The 20721-nt window shown below is 40.9% G+C and overlaps 1 long non-coding RNA gene across 1 annotated transcript in view; it reads left to right on the top strand.

Moving 5' to 3' along the window:
* Positions 1-20721, top strand: part of LOC110363510 (uncharacterized) — a 152230-nt gene that overhangs the window by 72895 nt on the left and 58614 nt on the right. The gene's annotated exons all lie outside the window — the stretch shown is intronic.

The raw sequence follows: 20721 nt of genomic DNA, 5'->3' as shown, positions 1-20721 counted from the left end.
TGCATTTGGGTATCAGTACTGTTAACTTTTCCATGTTCTTCCCCCCTGCTTTTGCTCCTCAAAGCATGTAAAAAAGGAGAGGATGCATCCTTCAAAATCTCTGCCAGCACAGAAACATGCCTGAGTGTAGAACATGCTTTGGTGTCTCTGAAAGAGGCCTTAAAAAGGTTGTGCAGCACCTTGGCAGCATATGAAAACATAAAATCATCCCTAAAAAGGTGTGCCAAGGCCTGGATTGGGGCATGAAATGAAAGTATTAATTGCTCTTGCACATGTATCTACAGAGGGAAGGTTTGTGTGTGGCTTTCTTTGGTTTTGGAATACAAGGTTTTACATGCTGAAGGAGGCAAGGAGGGTAGGTAACCAGCTGCAGCGTGGATGTCTCCAGTTTAGTGAGGAATGCATCTAATGTCTTCTGTTTCCTGGTGACAAATTAGCAGCCTTGTTAGCTACATTATTTACAGTGAGCAGTTCAACATATGTTCTGATTAATGTTCATTTTGCTTGAGGTTCTCTCTTGTCTATTTTAAGCAATGTGCCAAATAAACCTCAGGTTAGTATGTGTTAACTTTGCAGACTATTGCACTGGGGAGAAATTCTGGAAGCTGTGGGAGACGAACACATTTCTAACTTCAGAAGAAGAGGTGGCAGATGCAGGAATTTGGTAATGGACTGAGCAATCAAAGGAAAACTAGAAGGTCCTCTTCTGGGTCTTAAAATAAAAAACCTTCTGCCTGTCTATGACTCGAGCTACCTTTTTAAGTCACTGAGTTTTCTGTTGACATCAGCAGGGATGGACCTAACTTGGCGCAATGCACTATAGAAAATAGCTTTCCTGTCTCACTGTTTCTGCACTTGCATGGGGCAGGTAGAAAGCTCTACGCAGCTGAAGTTTAAAAATAAATTTTAAAATTTCCAGTATTTGAAAATACATTTTAATCACTGATTCCTCTCAGTGTTCATTTAATTATTACCTGAGCTAGACATACTTGCGAAGGCTACACTTACTAATTTATCTCAGAAAACAAACTATTACTCAAGGAGCAACTATATGTAGGGGATGTTCGTGTCCTAATTTACAGCGACAGTTAACGTATTTAAGAGTGCAGTGCGTATGCACTAGGGATGGAATTAGATGGTTTGAACCAGTTTCTCAGTTTGTGCATCTACGTTGTTTTAGAGAATTGACTGCATATTAATTTCACTCTGTAGTAGTTGGAGACTGTTCTGTTGGGTTTGAATGGTGGACAGGAGCTTTCACAAACTCCTAGCTACCTATCCAAGGAGCCAAATGTATACGTGAGTGGTATGATGCTTCTCAAATAAGGCTTGGGAGTGTGTATGTGCTACAATAAGATAAATATAATTACAAGTGACTTGTTTACTGAACAAAAGGAGTAGGAGTTTTAGGATGGAAACTTGAAAGAGGCAACCTCGTGGAAATACAGCCCAAGCATTAGCTTTGTTTTCCCCTCAGTTAATTATGCTCATAGTAAACACGATCTAGTATTGCTCGTGAATATGCTTTTTTGGAATGGGGAGAAATGGAAACTTTTCAAATCTTTGGAGACTAATATATTTAGAGTTATTATTATCTGCTTAGAATAAATAATAAATACTCTAGGAGAAACTCTAATCTGCCTTCACAGTGATGCAGTTTCACCAATTACAATAGGATTTTGTGAGAGAGAAATCAATGTAAAATTAAAGCCCCTATATTTATAAAGTGCTCTTTGATCAAGGGCCTCTGCATTGAATGAGTCTTACAATATTTAAAGTATAATAAAAATTTCCTATTGAAAACATTATACAGGGCTGTTACAATAATTTGCTCAAGGCTGCAGATCAGAGGAATCAAGAAACAATATTCAGTTCACTTTTTTGAAGTGCTCTGGCTGCAATTGTCTCTAACACGCTTGACCGATACTGCTACAGTAGGGTAAAAATAAGTATGAGAAGAAAACCACTATGAGAAAATCAGTGAGCTGCTTTCATTATTGTACCTTGATACAACAGTATCAATAGCCAAAATAAAATAGCCATTACTTTCAGGAGGACATATTGGATCAACACTGGAGTAAAGAAAAATAGAAGTTCAACACTCTTGGTGAAGACAGAGTAAACAAAAAAGTGCTGCTCCTCACACCTTTGAAAAGGAAAAACAAAAACATCCCACTCACCCTCCAATTTTGGCAGTCGCATCTTTGCATATATGGATATTTGTACATACTATTGATTGTACATCAGTAGAGCTGCTGAAGAATTACAGTTTCCATCCTGCAGAATGGAGTTGACAATATTTAAAACTTGCTTTTAACCTAGATAGGATACAAGTTTTTCCACGTAATATTAATAAAAACCACGTAACTTCAAGCTAACTTAATTTAATGCCCTGTCATCCTCAGCTTTAGTAGTAGGACCACTTGATGGTTTTAATGTGTCAGATGCTGCACCAACATTCACCTTTATGGACTGAGATCTTCAGGCTAGTATTATGTCCTGTGGTTTGCTGTCATCCCCATTGTATGACTTGGGGGTTCAATCAGAGAGATAAGTCTGGTGCCAGACAGGGAATATATCCTTGCCAGTGGGGCAGTCTACAAAGCAGAATGAAATAAAGGTTACTTCAGCATTTCTAGCAGAGGTGGATTGATCTTAAGTAACTGGGAGACAAAATAATGACAGATAAAATTCAACCTAGATGATGCATCCTGGGGACAAAAATATCTTAAATGATGGGCTTTGAGCAGACTGTTACTGCTTAAGAACAAGATACTGGTGTTGTCCTAAATGACAGTGTTGACTATTACTATATTGTTTCACTCAAAAAAGAAAAGAAGTGACTTGATGTTTGGAATTACTAGACAAAGAATGGAGGGCCAAACAGAGATCATTATTAGGCCACTGTTTAAATCCATGTTTCAGCTGCATCTTGAATACTGCCTGAAGTTCTGACTCTTACATGTCAAATTGGACATTTTTGAACCATGAAATGACCAAAAAGTTTCAAAATTGATACAAAGAATGAAAAAATACTTCTGTAGGAAGACAAATAAGGTGGGATGGGTGTGTAGAGCCGTGTGTGGTGCAACGAAAGTTTCAGGGAGTTATGAGGGAATCAAAGGGAGTAAATAGCAAATAATCGTTTGGTTGTGTCTTTACAGGAAATGATGGTGGTCATTTAATGGGTGGTTGGTTCGTGTAACATGCAATTGGATTGTGGAACTCCTTGCCACAGGAGTTTTGGGTGATAAACAACTCAATAGAAAACAAAACCCCAAGAGCAAACAAATAAAAGTCCTATTGGACAGGTCAAGGGAAAAAAAATCCTTAGGGGATATTATATAAGCTATCACTGCTGGATTGAGAAGACTATTTTTGGATAAGCTACGGTGCGTTTGCCCTATCCTCATACAGTTCCCTTTTCATTCACTGGTGATCATACTGAGCTAAGTGTATATTTGCTCTCATTGAGTCTAACCATTCTTGTTGCAGACATCTGAAACAAAATAGTTGTGTGGTTGGACAACTTATATTTCATTAGTGCACTGTTATGAAAAAAATCCGTATGGATACATGAACTAGGAACACTTTGTATTCAGTTTCACTTATGCTTCTTTGATTTCAACCATATTAACATCTGAGCTCTGTAATCCTGTAATATATTGATAATAAGAGGAGATGTGGAAGTGACTGATATTCCTTTGATGTGTTGGTTCACTGAGGAGTTAAGGTAAATGCCATAAAAAAGCAGGAGTGAGAAGGTGAGCAGCAGCATTTTCCCATATATTGGTGCTCTCTTTTGCTCTGAGCAAAAGGCTTATGGTGGTTTGTAGAAGGACTTTGTCAGCAAAGCCAATCTTTGGTCCTCATTCCAGAAAGAGACAGTGATTTATTTCTCTTAGAGTTACTAGACCTCTAGCTTCAAAGTGGCTGGACTGTTCATTTACTGAGTGAAGCCTCAGACTTACCATAGACTACACAGTTACAGAATTTCTATCAAAGGATGCTTGTCGCAACTTTACCTGCTGCTCCAGGGGGAAGAAGACAGGAGCACTGTTGCTGGGAGCACTGAAGCCAAACAGGAGTATCTCTGAAAAGGTACTCTTTAAGAAAACAGTGCTAAGATAAAATGGAGATGGAGATTAAAAAATTGATTTCTCTGGGTGTTAGGACTCATTTGTTTTATGGAAGAAGGATAAATATGTGGATGTTTATGTGAATAAATGACTAGATTATCTTGCTCTGTGTTCTCAGAATGTGTATACTCTCTATAAATTGCTTAATAAATTAAGCAGCAACAGTGCTGATAGTGGAAAAAGTGAAATTAAACTGGCTATTAAATTTTTTGCCACAGAAAGGAAATTATTTCTCTATAAACTAAACACACGTTTAAATAGAGCTACAGAAAAGGAAAAGGAATTTCTTCTTTCTCCATAAAGTCTTTTCCTTTGGCATTATATTGTTTCCATTCTTATTTTTTGATAAAACAGCTCTCTATGCAAATGTGTTGCCACCAAGTGACAGGGAAATCTATTTCTTGGGTAGTAACTTGACTAAAAATGAATTTCCAGAAGAATTACAATGAATTCTCAAAATTAATTATTGATTAATTCTGGGTCAATTTGGCAACTAAGTTATTCTTAAATATTATTGATAAAGATTAGAACAAGCAAACAAACACAGAAAAAAGGCGAAACAGAACACAAGAAGTCCCCAAAAACCAAACAACACCATCACCAAAATAAATGGAAAAAAACCCCACCAAACCCCAAATTTAGTGTTTTGGCATTTTAAAATGTCCCTGCTCGTAGACTTGAAAAAGTGCTTGCAATGTAAAATCTCATTTACATAATCTTAAATCTTAATTTTACAATTGAAAAAAATGTATGCATATATTATGGAGTTTTATTTCAGCAGACCAAACTATATTTATTTACTTCGTTGCTGAACAGAGGAAGAATCCCTTTTTCCTAATTGTAATATTACTTTTGGCACAAAATATTTGTCTTATGTAACTAGAACAACCAAATCAGTCTAAATGTTGCATATTTTATCAAAATTTTTTATTAGCCAAGAGTTATCACAGGATCCTGGTGTAGTTTGGCTTGGAAGAGACTTTCCAAACTCATCTAGTCCAACCTCCCTGCAATGAGCAGGGACATCTTCAACCAGATCAGGTTGAAGACAGCCTGGCCTGGAATGTTTCCGGGAATGGGGCATCTACCACCTGTCTGGGAAACCTGTGCCAGTGTTTCACCCATCTCATTGGAAAAAATTTCTTTCTCATGTTTAGCCTGAATCTTCCCTCCTTTAGGTTAAATCCATTACCCCTTGTCCTATCACAACAGGCCCTGCTAAAAAGCCTGTCCCCATCTTTCTTATAGAACCCTTTAAAGTACTGAAAGCCACAATATCTCTGCTATATCCTTAAATATTTTGAATAATTACAAATATATTTTGTTTCTTGGAAAATCCTAAGATTGCACAGAGCATTTGAAATGAGAAAAATGTTAAATCAACACAGCTCTTGCACATTGATGTGCATTAGAGTGGTTTGGCACCTATCAATCAACCATAGAATCAATCACAGAATGTTCTGAATTGAAAGAAACCCACAGGGATCATCGAGTCCAACTCCTGTCACTGTATAAGACAACCCCAAAATTCATACCATGTGTCTGAGGGTGTTGTCCAATTCTTTCTTGAACACTGTCAGGCTTGAGGCTGTGACACGTCCCTGGGGAGCCTGTTCCAGTGCTCCACCACCCTCTGTGTGAAGAAACTTTTCCTAATGTCCAACCTGAACCTTCCCAGGCGCATCTCCCCACTGTTCCCTTGGGTTCTGTCATTGGTTGCTAAAGAGAAGAGATCAGTGCCTGCCCCTCCTCCTCCCCTTGTGAGGAAGCTGTAGATTGCAATGAGGTCTCCCCTCAGTCTTTTCCGGGCTGAACAAACTGAGTGACTTTAGCCGTTCCTCATACGGCTTCCCTTCCAAATCCTTAACCAACTTCATAGCCCTCTTCTGGACACTCTTCAGTAGCTTAATGTCTTTTTATCCTGTGGCACCCAGAACTGCACACAGAGCTCCAGGTGAGGCTGCACCAGTGCAGAGCAGAGCCGGACAATCACCTCCCTCGCCCAGCTGGCAATGCTGTGCTGGATGCACCCAGGACATGGTTGCCCTCTTGGCTGCCAGGGCACACTGTTGGCTCATGTTCAACTTGGCATTGACCAGAACTTCCAGATCCCTCTCTGCAGAGCTGCTTTCCTGCATCTCATCCCGCAGTCTGTATGTACAGACAGGGTTGCCATGTCCCAGGTGAAAAATCTGCCACTTGCCCTTGTTAAATTTCATATGGTTGGTGACTGCCCACTTCTCTAGTTGTTATCTTTGTTATCTTAGAGAAAACTACATTTTATTGCTAGAAAATACACAGTTGATAACAAAATAATATACAGTAAACATCCATATGCATTGCAGAAATGCTCAAATTGCTTTGGGTACTTTTTATTAATGATAGAAACATGTCAACGTGACCTTAGTTTGCAATTTGCACAATGCTATTTCCCTTCAGTTTAAAAAGCGTTAAATATTTACTTGGTAGTAAATTACTTGATAGTTTATCACATTTTTATCTTTTGGCAGTGCTTATAGAAACCAGTTGCACTTCTGTAGCTTTTGATTTAACATGGATTGCATTTTGGACAACATGTGGTGTATATGCTGTCAAACACACTGACCACGGGGATATCTTGCCGATCTCTTGATTATGTCCTCTTATTTGTTCTAGTTCAATTATCACATTATCAGTGTCAAAGAAATGGCAAATACATATGGATATCCTAATGTGAATATTATCCAGAGATGTTAATTCATAATTATCGTTAAGAAATACAGTATTCATAAAATATTTTTCTGGAAAGAAGAATAGCATCCTTTTTAAGGTCTTTGGATTAAAGTACGGTAAAGTTCTGATCAAGATAAATGCAAGGATAAAAAAGGATATGGCAGGTTGCCATGTGAAAATAAGTCTGTGGCTATATACCATAATTCAAGTCTAGGGTAGTTTGTTGGTTGTAGAAATCAACTTGATATTATTTTTACAGGAAAGTGCAGAAACTAGTCTAGTAGCCATCACGTGTTTCTTGATCAGTATTTCAGGGACATGCAGGAAATCTTGAACATGATTGTGAAAATGATGACAGTTCACTTCTTCTATGACATTGGTACGTGATATACACAGCAGTTCTGACAATAATATATAAATTTACAGCATGAAATATTTACATCTGAGTTTTATCCAAGGTTTAACAGTAGCATTGAAGCCTCACTTTTTAATGATGACAACCTGGACAAGTTTAAAAAGATACAGAAAGTATTTCTAAACTTATGTTCCATCAAACATCACTGGATGAAAAAGAGGCCAGGGGGGAGAGAGACGCCTCAGTTGTTCTCATTGCAACTTTCATTTCTCTTTGTCCCAGCAGCTAAATTGTGGTATAGACCTAAGAAGGAGGGAATTTCTCTTGTCATAATAAAACCCTGGAGAAAAATGTCTGTTTGTGGAAGCCAGTCTGTGCTCTTATACGCAGACCATCTAATTTAAATAAAATACTAGCAAGAAGCCAGTCTTCCTTTGTACTGTTTTCTGACAGAAAACCTACATGCATCCTGTTTGAAGGATCATAGAGTAATTAATTTATTTTGTTGTTATTTTTGAATAATATTGACTTAGTTCAGAATATAATTGCTAACCTGTGCATAAACCCAACTGTGGACATAGAAAGAAGCACTTGAGAAGTCGGCATAGAATAAGCTTGTTTTAATGAAAACTGTGATTTCATTATCAGCAGTAATGCTTACCTACAACTTCATCTGCCAATGTGCATTGCTGACTCAGGATGAGGTAGCTGATGTAATGAAGATATTTTGTCAGAGCATGAACTTTTACCCTGGACTGATCCCACAGATCTGGGTTCCAAAGTTGGAGGTGGGTAAATGAAAAATTAAGCACAGTATTGATTTTGTTACTGATACTGTGGTTAAAAAGCACTGTGAATCTGACCTTGTCCTAACATACCAAGAAGAACTGGTTGGAGATGTTGTGGTTGGGGGCAGCCTTGGCTGCAGCAACCATGAGATGGTAGCGTTCAGGATGCTGCATGTAGGAAGCAGGACAATAAATAGGACCAAAACCATAGACTTCAGTAGGGCAAACTTTGGCCTCTTCAAGGTCCTGCTTGGAAAAATCCCATGGGATAAGACTCTAGAAGGTAAGGGTTCCCTTGGTTGAGGAGGACCAGGTTAGAGATCATTTAGACAATTTGGACACCCACAAATCCATGGACTCCTATGGGATGCATCCACGAGTGCTGAAAAAGTTGGTAGATGTTATTGCTAAGCTGCTATCCGGCATCTTTGAAAGGTCTTGGAGAACAGGAGAGGTGCCTGAGGACTCGAAGAAAGCCAGCATCACTCCAACCTTCAAAAAGGGCAAGAAGGATGACTCAGGAAACTACAGGCCAGTCAGCCTCACCTCCATCCCTGGAAAAGTGATGGAACAGCTCATTCTGGAGGTCATCTCCAAGCATGTGGAGGACAAGAAGGTTATCAGGAGTAGTCAGCATGGGCTCACCAAAGGGAAATCATGTTTGACCAACCTGATAGCTTTCTAGGATGCTATGATTGGCTGAGTAGATGAGGGGAGAGCAGTGGACATTGTCTACCTTGACTTCAACAAGGCTTTTGACACTGTCTCTCACTACACCCTCATATGTAAGCTCAGGAAGTGTGGGCTGGGTGAATGCATGGTTAGATGCATCATGAACTGGCTGGATGGCAGAGCTCAGAGGGTTGTGATCAATGATGCAGAGTCTGGTTGGAGGCCTGTAGTTAGTGGGGTTCCCCAGGGGTCAGTATTAGGTACAGTCCTGTTCAACCTGTTCATCAGTGACCTGGATGAGAACACTGAGTGCACCCTCAGCAAGTTTGCTGATGATACCAAACTGGGAAGAATAGTTGAGACACCAGAAGGCTATACTGCCATTCAGCGTGACCTGGACAGGCTGAAGGACTGGGCAGAGAAGAACCTGATGATGTTCAACAAGGGTAAGGGTAGGGTCCTGCACCTGGGGAGGAATAAACCCAGGCACCAGTACAGGTTAGGGGTTGACCTGCTGGAAAGCAGCACTGCAGAGGACTTGGGAGTTCTGGTGGACGACAGGTTGACCATGAGTCAACAATGTGCCCTTGTGGCCAAGAAATCCAATGGTATCCTGGGGTGCACCAAAAATGTGTGACCAACAGGTCTAGGGAGGTTATCCTTCCGCTCTGCTCTGCCCTGGTGAGGCTGCATCTGTAGTACTGTATCCAGTTCTGGTCCTCCCAGTTTAAGAAGGACAAGGACTTACCAGAGAGAGTCCAGTGGCAGGCTACAAAGATGATTAGGGCCTAGAGCATCTTTCTTATGAGGCGAGGCTGAGAGAGCTGGGTCTGTTCAGTCTGGAGAAGAGAAGGCTGAGAGGGGGATCTCATCAATGTTTATAAATATCTCAAAGGTGGATGTCAAGAGGATGGGACCAGACTCTTTTCAGTGGAGCCCAATGACAGGATGATGGGCAACAGGCAGAAACTGAGGTATAGGAGGTTCCATCTGAATATGAGGAAAATCTTCTTTACTTGGAGGGTGACAGTGCACTGGAACAGGCTGCCCAGAGAGGCTGTGGATTCTCCTTCTCTGGAGATATTCAAAACCTGCCTGGACACATTCCTGGGCAATCTGCTCTCGTGAACCTGCTTTAGCAGGTGGGTTGGACTAGATGATCTCCAGAGGTCCCTTCCAACACCAGCTGTTCTGCAATTCTGTAAATTTTAGCTGGATACAGATGGTTCTTGACAAATCCACCTCTTTCTGTAATATTGTATAATGTTTTAGGTGTTTAACACACTGCTTCTTTAATAGTTTATTTGAGTATCTTTGTAGCTTCAATCTTCTAATCTCTAATTTGCAAGGAGATTCTCTTTGAAATTACACATTACATGTGTTTATTATAAGCACAGTGACTTTAACTGGCAAGTAAATATAGCTGGAACTATTTTATTTTTATGTGTGTTTACAATGAAATTAACATAAATGTAGAAAAGTAAACAAAAAAAGGAGTAAAAATTTAAAAATCAATTAAAAAACGGTGTTTTCCTTCAAGTTGCATGACTCTTGATGTAGCATAACCAGGCTCAAAACAGCTCTGACATAACTGAAATGTTAACTAGCTACTGTTGCTGTTTTCTTTCACTTTCCTTGAAAAAGAGAAGGGGAAAACAACCAGGTGGAGAGATGATGGTAAAACAGTGGATGTGGTCTATCTTGATTTCAGTAAAGCATTTGCCACAGTTTCCCACAGCATCCTCACTGCTAAACTGAGGAAGTGTGGTCTGAACAATTGGGTAGTGAGGTGGACTGAGAAGTGGCTGAAGGAAAGAAGCCAGAGAGTTGTGGTCGATGGGATGGAGTCTGTTTGGAGGCCTGTATCTAGTGGAGACCCTCATGGGTCGGTACTGGGATCAGTACTACTCAATATATTCATCAATGACTTGGATGAGGGAATAGATTGCACTGTCAGCAAGTTTGCTGATGACGCCAAGCTGGGAGGAGTGGCTGACATGCCAGAAGGCTGTGCTGCCATGCAGCGAGACCTGGACAGGCTGGAGAGCTGGCAGGGAAAAATTTAATGAAATATAACAAGGGCAAGTGTAGAGTCTTGCTTCTGAGCAAGAACAACCCCAGGTACCAGTATAACTTGAGGAATGACCTGTTGGAGAGCAGTGTAGGGGAAAGGGACATGGGGGTCCTGGTGGACAGAAGGATGACCACGAGCCAGCACTGTGCCCTTGTGGCCAGGAAAGCCAATGGCATCCTGGGGTGTACTAGAAGGGGGGTGGTTAGTAGGTCGAGAGAGGTTCTCCTCGCCCTTTATTCTGCCCTGGTGAGACCACATCTGGAATATTGTGTCCAGTTCTGGGCCCCTCAGTTCAAGAAGGACAAGGTACTGCTTGAGACAGTCCAGTGTAGAGCCATGAAGATGACTAAGGGAGTAGAGCATCTCCCATATGAAGAAAGGCTGAGGGAGCTGGGTTTCTTTAGCTTGCAGAAGAGGAGACTGAGGGGTGATCTCATGAATGTTTATAAATATATAAAGGGTGTGTATCAGAAGAATGGAGCCAGGCTCTTCTCAATAACAATCAATAAGAAGACAAGGGGCAGTTGGTGCAAACCGGAACATAGGAGGTTCCACTTAAATATGAGAAGAAATGTCTTCACAGTGAGGGTGACAGAGCACTGCCCAGGGATGTTGTAGAGTTTCCTTCTCTGGAGACATTCAAAACCCGCCTGGACACATTCCTGTGTAACCTCATTTGGGTGTTCCTGCTCCAGCAGGGGGACTGGACTAGGTGATCTTTTGAGGTCCCTTCTGATCCCTAACACTTTGTGATTCTGTGAAAATAAATTACTCTCTCTGTTCTCTCCCTCATTTTTGTGTTTTGAATCTGTATGTTGAAATAACAGACAACAACAGAAAGAGAACACTAAATATTATAGTGTCCTGAGGAAGTATTTAAATTCAGTCCAGTCAACTATAAATAATAAAGGCCTTGAAATTCCCCACTCACAGATTCTCTTTTTCTACAACTTGTAGATGCTGTATGGTATTTCCACCTATTGTAGGTACTCTACTCTGGAGTAATATCAAGCACAAGTTTTTGATCCGTGAAACAAAAAATGCGTATAACAACCTTGCTCCCGTATTTACACTTGGATGTTAATAAAGTTGTGTTCAGATTAGCACCAAGCCAGAGATGAAATCACAAGTGTTGTTGCAATCTAACCAAACATTACGTCAGGGGCAAGTGGAAAAAAACACCTGAGAAAGTTAAAAGCATTTGAAAATTATTGTAATAAACAGTTGAATTTCTTTTTTATTTATTTATTTATTTTTTTAAACATACTGTTTTTCATTTCATTTTTTAAGAGTCTATTACAGTTTGGATTAAAATGCTACTTCAGAAATTCCTGAAAAGATTAGTTGTTAATGCAAATGGTAAATGCTTTTCTCTGCCATCTTCCCAGCTTTGAGGTCTGACATAGGTTTCTGAATAGTCACGAACTTATATATGTTGAAGTCACATTTGATGTTTTTGTTTTTAGTACTGTATGGATATGTTTTCACTGTGTCTAGCTGGAGAGGTTTTACAGAGAAAGAACTTCTTTTTTTTTTTTTTTTTATGAAAGGTGGTATGCAGGTACCTCCCACGCAGCAGCATTTCCAGTTCTCTCATGGCAGCTTGCAGCTTTTATTCACAGTGTTCTTCTGGTGTCATTACTTCTCAGTTTCTGTCTTCTGTTAACATCAGAGATCCTCCTGAGACATGTCATCTCTGTCACTGCAAGTCGATATTCATTTGCTTTCTTCAAGGTCCATAGCTCTGCCCCATATGACACCAGGGAGTATAATACACCAGTCAGTTGCTGGTGGGCTTGTGTTCCCAGAGTATATAAGTCCTAAAGACAGTAAATGGTAATTTACCCAGCTGATTATCCAGAGCTTTAAAACCCAATCAGCTGTTTACAATGAACTTTCAGTCATGCACTGTGAATCTAATAAAATTATACTGGAAAAGCAGCATTGCACTTTTCTCTCCATGTGAGGCCCTTTATAGCTCTCTCAGAAATAAGGATAAGCAAAGCAGTTTAAATAAGAGCAGTGTAAATCCTGCCAACTTTTTTTTTTTTTTCAGTTCTTTTTTAATGCACAGGGGTAAATAATTCAGAATAAAACACTAGGTGCTTTTTTCTCCTAAACTTTTATTCACGTGTTTCAGTGTGATTTATGTTAGTTTCCTGTTGGCCATTTCAAACTATGTTTACAAGAAGGTTTAAACACTTTTATGGTTCCTTTTGTTAAGTTTGGTCCTTCCCTGGAATCTGTTCACAGGAGGATTTCCAATTCAGAGACAGCTTGAAAGAAAAGAGTTTTTATGGAAAAGGAAGTACACTTGACAAAGGTTTACATGTTGTTTTTTTTTATTTCATCAAAGCAACTTCTTAAGACCCTAGGGAGCAGTGTTCAATAGGAATAAGTATAATAAATGTTTCAAGAGCTAACGAACAGAAGACCATGAGTGCTCAGTTGTGTGAATTAATTCACCCTGTTGGCAGCTTTGATGAGGAGTCATTGATAGGAATTTTCTGTGTTCTTGAGGGATATTGTTCATGGGCCACTGGCTAAAATTTATATTCATTTTGACTATAGAAACCCTAGGCTCTCAGTGGACGCTCTCACCTTGGTGAGTCTGATACATAGCTGAAAGGGCTATTTTTGTTGACTAAATAGTGCTGAAAAGTTTGAAAATATTATTTTTACATGGGAACTGTACTGTGGGTGCTGACAGAAGGGACAGATGTCCATACCTTTCACTATCCAATTGTACATTCAAAGTGCTTGTGTAGTTCATCTTAAACCATACTACCTAAGGCGCACATATGAAAAAATAACTGTATTCAACAGATACAGATATATATGGTTTCCATCCCTTTGCTATTGTACTCATTCATGTATTTTAGAGTAGTAATTTATTTTTGTGTAGTGTTGCATTTAAATTGGCAGAAGGGTGTTAAAGGCAGGACCTTTTCATAATGATCAGGAAGTTATCGGAGGTTTGTCATTAATAGAGATTTGTTGCACAGTTTTGGAGCAACTCTCCAGAAGATGAGTTTACTTTTGAATGCCCAAATACTATCACAAAGTGAATCACTTTCCCCTAGACTACACCTCATAAAAGGAGCTGGCAGAAGACAGAAGAAGACTTTCAGCTTGGCTGAAAAATTTGTCCATGATTTTTAGATTCATGTGTGTACATTATATATAAAGCATGTATATTAATATGTATATGAATAAAAATATGTATTGTATACACACATAATTTAAAACAAAAAGGAGGTCAGACCGTATTTGAAGGTTACTTTCCAAAAAGTATGCATAATATGCTTGGTATATACCTTTTATATGAAAATTAACTATTAGTTTTTAAGTTTCTTTAAATCATAAATTCCTAAGGATAAAACTAGAGTAGAAAGTATGCACCGAGTTTATACATATATATTTTTTTTAATTGCTTTGTGTTTTATTGAAATGGTGATGTAATCTTCTGGGTTAAGTCAATATTAGGAAGCATTTTTCTTTCCTTTTCTACTTCCCTTCAGGTCTACCTCAAGAGAACAACAAGGAAAACTAATATTTTACTTTAGTCTTTAAGGTATAGAGATTATTAGCATTTTATGCCACTGAGGTCACATCAAGACTTCATTGAAAATGTAGAGGAAATTGACTTTACAATTTTATGTCAGGAAATCAAACGTTATACATAGAGGTGCGATTCATAAAACTCTCATTTGCTAAGTGCCCTCATCCTCAATTTCCAAATTCTCCTCTGTTGATACTTAGGAGGCGAGTACTTAAGTTTACTTACCATGAGGCTCATTGTGCCTCATGGAAGGACCTTATTGTGTAAAGTATTGATATTATCCTGTACTGAAGCTATAATTTTACTCTTAAAAGTGTTTAAGCCCTAGGATGGGATTGAATACTGGTTCCTGAATCATAGAATGTCCTGAGCTGGAAGGGACTCACAAGGATAATCAAGTCCAACTCCTGTGCCTGCTTAGGACAACCACAAAATTCACACCATGTGTCTGAGGGCGTTGTCCAATTGCTTCTTGAACACTGTCAGGCTTGGGGCTGTGACACGTCCCTGGGGAGCCTGTTCCAGTGCTCTACCACCGTCTGTGTGAAGAACCTTTTCCTAATGTCCAACCTGAACCTCCCCTGGCACATCTTCTTGCCGTTCCCTCAGGTTCTTTCATTGGTTGCCAGAGAGAAGAGATCAGTGCCTGCCCCTCCTCCTCCCCTTGTGAGGAAGCTGTAGCTGCAATGAGGTCTTCCTTCAGTCTCCTCTTCTCCAGGCTGAACAAACTGAGTGAGTTTAGCTGCTCATCATATGGCTTCCCCTCCAAACCCTTCACCAACTCCGTGGCCCTCTTCTGGACACTCTTCAGTAGCTTTATACCTTTTTTATCCTGTGGCGCCCAGAACTGCACACAGTGCTCCAGGTGAGGCCGCACCAGTGCAGAGCAGAGCAGGACAATCACTTCCTTCGCCCGGCTGGCAATGCTGTGCTGGATGCACCCAGGACATGGTTGCCCTCTTGGCTGCCAGGGCACACTGTTGGCTCACGTTCAACTTGGCATTGACCAGAACTTCCAGATCCCTCTCTGCAGAGCTGCTTTCCAGCATCTCATCCCCCAGTCTGTATGTACAGACAGGGTTGCTGTGTCCCAGGTGAAAAATCTGCCACTTGTCCTTGTTAAACTTCATATGGTTGGTGATTGCCCAGTTCTCCAATTTGTCCAGATCCCTTTGCATGGCCTCTCTGCCCTTGAGTGTGTCAACAGCTCCTCCCAATTTTGTGTCATCAGCGAACTTACTTAGTATTCCCTCAAGTCCTGTGTCCAAGTCATTTATAAAGATATTGAAGAGTGCTGGCCCTAAGATGGATCCCTGTGGAACCCTGCCAGGAACTGGTCACCATCCTGACAGAACCCCCTTTATTAGAATCCTTTGAGCCCAGCCCATCAGCCACTCCATTGTGTGTTTACCAGATGTGTGCTGGACATCTTGTCCAGGAGGATATTGTGAGAGATGGTATCAAAGGCTTTGCTGAAATCCAAAAATATCACATTGTCAGGCTTCTTCACTTGGTCAACTAGTTGTTTCTACCTTGTCGTAGAAAGAAACTGTTGGTTTTTTTTTTTTTAAGCAAGGCTTTCCCCTCATGAACCTATACTGGCTGGGACCACTGACTGCATTGTCTTTCAGATGTTTTTCAGTAAATCCCAGAATAATATTCTCCATAATTCTCCATAATAATTCTCCATAATTCCTGAGGCCCCAGAGGAAGTCAGGATGATGCAAGAATTTGCCTTGGTTGATGAGGACTGGGTTAAAGAACAATTAGACAATCTGGACATCCACAAATCCATGGGCCCAGATGGGATGCACCCACGGGTGCTGAGGGAGCTGGCTGATGTCATTGCTGGACCACTCTCCATCATCTTTGCCAAGTCTTGGGAGATAGGAGAGGTGCCTGAGGACTGGAGGAAAGCTAATGTCAACCCATTCTTCAAAAAGGGCAAGAAGGAAGACCCGGGTAATTACAGACTGGTCAACCTCACCTCCATCCCTGGGAAAGTAATAGAACGACTTATCCTTGGTGCCATCTCAAGGCATATCAAGGATAGGAGGGTCATTAGGGGCAGTCAACATGGCTTCACCAAGGGGAAGTCATGCTTGACCAACCTCATAGCCTTTTATGAAGATACAACGAGGTGGATAGATGATGGCAGGGCGGTGGATGTGGTCTACCTTAACTTCAGTAAAGCATTTGACACAATCTCCCACAGCATTCTCATAGCTAAACTGAGGAAGTGTGGTCTGGACAATTGGGTAGTGAGGTGGCCTGTGAACTGGCTGAAGGAAAGAAGCCAGAGAGTCGTGGTCAATGGGGCAGAGTCCGGTTGGAGGCCTGTATCTAGTGGAGTACCTCTAGGGTCAGTGCTGGGGCCAGTACTGTTCAATATATTAATTAATTACTTGGTTGAGGGACTAGAGTGTACTATCAGCAAGTGTGCTGATGACACCAAGCTGGGAGGAGTGGCTGACATGCCAGAAGGCTGTGCTGCCATCCAGCGAGACCTGGACAGGCTGGAGAGTTGGGCGGGGAAAAATTTAATGAAATATAACAAGGGCAAATGTAGAGTATCGCATCTGGGCAGGAACAACCCCAGGTTCCAGTATAAGTTGGGGAATGATCCATTAGAGAGCAGTGTAGGGGAGAGGGACCTGGAGATCCTGGTGGACAGAAGGATGACCATGAGCCAGCACTGTGCCCTTGTGGCCAAGAGGGCCAATGGCATCCTGGAATGTATTAGAAGGGGGGTGGTTAGTAGGTTGAGAGAGGTTCTCCTTCCTCTCTTCTCTGCGCTGGTGAGACCACATCTGGAATATTGTGTCCAGTTCTGGGCCCCTCAGTTCAAGAAGGACAGGGAACTGCTGGAGAGAGTCCAGCGTAGGGCAACCAAGATGATTAAGGGAATGGAGCACCTCCCTTATGAGGAAAGACTGAGGGAGCTGGGCCTTTTTAGTTTGGAGAGCAGGAGACTGAGGGGTGACCTTATTAATGTTTACAAATATACAAAGGGTGAGTGTCATGAGGATGGAGCCAGGCTCTTCTCGGTGACAAACAATGGTAGGACAAGGGGTAATGGGTTTAAGCTGGAACATAAGAGGTTCCACTTAAACTTGAGAAGAAACTTCTTCACGGTGAGGGTACAGAGCACTGAAACAGGATGGCCAGTGAGGTTGTGGAGTCTCCTACTCTGGAGACATTCAAGACCTGCCTGGACACGTTCCTGTGTAGCCTCATCTAGGTGTTCCTGCTCCAGCAGGGGGATTGGACTAGATGATCTTTCTAGGTCTCTTCCAATCCCTAGCATTCTATGATTCTATGATTCTATTCTATGATAATTTTGCCAGGCACAGAAGTGAGGCTGACAGGCCTGTAGTTGCTGGAGTCATCCCTGTTGCCGTTCATGTAGATTGGGACATTTGCCAGCTTCCAGTCAACTGGGATCTCTCCAGGTTCCCAAGAATGTGGAAAAATCATGGAAAGAGGTCTCACTATCACATCAGCCAACCTCAGATGAATCCCATCAGGCCCCACTGACTTAGAGAGATCTAGCTGGAGCAGCAAATCCCACACAAACTTGGGTTAATTGGAAGTTTATAATTCTCACCACCATGGTTCTTTAGCCCAGGGCTCTGGGGATCCCAGAGCCTATCTTCAGTATTGAAGACCAAGGTGAAGAAAGCATTAAACATCTTTGATTTGTCTATGTCCTCTTTATGAAGTAATAAGTAAATGAGTATTTTGAAATCAGTGCTGGAGTATGGATTGGTTTTGGCTACCCAAGTGAATTTCAAGCTTTCTGTGCCAGGCAGTGAAAATCCTGTTAAGCCTTGCGATGGAATTGGATTGATTTAGTATTCCAAGCTCTTGCATTTACCTCTACGTGGCTCTTACAAGTGAGCATAATATTTAAATATGTAAGACTAATCCCTGTGATTTTTGTTTAAGCAGAAAAAATGCAGTTGCTTGTTGACCTGCGGGGCTGCAAGACCCCATTTTTGACAATATGGGAGAATCTGATAGTGGGTCTGAAGGCTGATGGCACCACTTGATATTCTTTATTTCAAATGGGTATTTTTATCATCAGCTTTAGAGAAACCTTTCTTACTTGAGATTCTGCCTTCAGAGGTTAAACCTGCAGACCCATGTCCCAATCCAAGTTAGAAGATGGCTGTACTTCTGTACCTGTCTGTCTGACAAGAAGAATAAGGTCATTACCCATGACTCACAGTGCTAAAACAGCAGCTGGAATTTATACCAATTGTGAATTTTTGATGATTGTTGAACGGCCAACTGGTGGCATATTTCATCCTAGGGCTCTTCCCAGGTGTTTTGCTGGGCTATGGCATGGCATATGTACTGAGTTTATAAGCCAGAAAATACCACGTTAGTGTCTTCTGAAATAGGCATGCATTTTAGGATTTTTGATTGTTTTCATAGTGTCATAAGCCTAAAGAGTAGTAAAAGAACTTCGTTTCCAAGTGACATAAAATATTGCAAAATAAAAATCTGCTGTTCCTTTGATACAAAACACTGTTTTCAGTAAACTGATGGAAAAATTGGAATTCTTTTCAAATTGTTGCCTACTAGCAGCAATAACCTGAACAGACTCAATTGCAGAGTTTTTGGACATTTCTTCAACCTGGCTTGTTAGTAGGTTTTGGAAGGAAATGAAGCAATAAAATCTTATTAAACATAAACATTGAGGAGAAGGCCACATAGCCTTGAATTTTGTTTTTTCCTGGTTGCAAGGGAGGTTGTTCCAGAATGATTAATACTGATCACACTAGAAGTGAGAATCATGATATCAACAGGCCACTGGAAACAATCTTGCTGCAGGCCTAAGGGCCAATGTGCATGAAATGCCTAACCTGCATAAATGTTCTGCAGCTCTGACTCTGTGATTGCTGAGGTAGGTGCTATTTTTCCAGAGACTAGTGGTCAGTGGTGCAGATATAACCTTCTGAATTTTCCTTTATTTCCCCCTTCCTTTTTTTTTTTTTTTTTTTTTTTTTTAAATTAGATGAACTCCTAGTCCTTTCCATAGTTAGTTTTAAGGTGTGAAACTGAGTAATGTGCATGCAGGTTTTAAAGGTACCATAGATTTGAGAGTGTAAGAAATATGTATTCCCTGGGAGTAAGTGTTCTGTAATATATGCTTTATTTATTTGGGCATCTGGTTAAAAGGCACTCAGTGTAGTTTCTGATTTAAAAAAAAAAAAAAGTGGTTACACTTCAGATTACTACAAAGAATCACGATAGAAATAGAATGGGGAGAAGATGACATAGACGTGTTTTGTTTCCAAAAAAGGGCTATTTTCATACTTAATGTTGGTCAAAATAGAGTGGACTGATAAACTCCCTAGTCTAGTCAATAATCACAACTGAAATGGCAAAAGGATATCGATTTTTCAGATCTTCCTTCATCAGTAAGAGCACAGCTATATTTGCTCTGTAGTTTAACTTCACTTTCTATTAGTATGTAAGGTGGAAATGGGATCTGATGTTTCATGGTACCACTAAGGAGATGGGGATGGCTCAACCCCCTTGGGCTGGCAGTCACCAGCTGCTCAGTTTCAGAAATCTGATGGTTTTCCAGTTTGAGTGTGTGTTACTGGGAACAAGTGGAACGGGTGAATGTTTCTGAAGGTGTTTAGACTTTGTTAGTGCATTGTGGCCTCTGTTGCCATTGCTCGCTATAAGGAACAGCCCTGAGACACTTGCTATGGTCAGGAGTACTGTCTGCATAATCTACTTACAGCTTGCATGATTAAGGAACATATGTCTAATAAACATAATCAAACAGGTGATCAGTATTCCTTTCTCCTGAGCCTGCCTCAGAAGAGATCATGATGTGTCAGGTTGGACATAATGAGTTGACTTCAGTGCAGAATGAATGACAGAAGAACAGATGTGCTTGTGCTCAGATTCAGCACACTCTTGGTTAAATACACACATCTGCAACCTGAAAAGCCCAGGCAGCAGTTTAATGACCTGCATCATCCATAAAGCCAGCAGGGGTTATAGGCATCCATAACTACATTTAGTCAGAAGTAAACTAATATATTTAAAAGAAAAGACAGAAGACATTTTAGAAGTGAAAATCTGAAAAGGATCTCATCCTTGTCATGGGCTCTTTCTGTACTCTGAAAGCTTGTTCTCCTAGAGAGAAGAACATGGTGCTGTGGCGTGCAATCACCAGTGGCACAGCTGCCCTTCAGAGACAGTTGTACCTACTCTGCTGGCATAGACTAGATCCAAACAAGAAGGAGGGGGGGAGCAGCTCATCGGGAAGAGGATCACACAGCAAACTGCTGTACATTGTTACGCAGTGCCTCAGCCTGTCACAGTCTCCAGAACTGCAGATGCAGGGATAGCTTGTGTGCTTCGGTTGCCCCCAGGACTCTGGCATTTCCCCA

Source organism: Columba livia, chromosome 3, assembly GCF_036013475.1.
Source record: "Columba livia isolate bColLiv1 breed racing homer chromosome 3, bColLiv1.pat.W.v2, whole genome shotgun sequence".
NCBI lineage: Eukaryota > Metazoa > Chordata > Aves > Columbiformes > Columbidae > Columba > Columba livia.
Note: the sequence above shows the minus strand (reverse complement) of the source record. Positions and strands in the feature narration are given on the sequence as shown.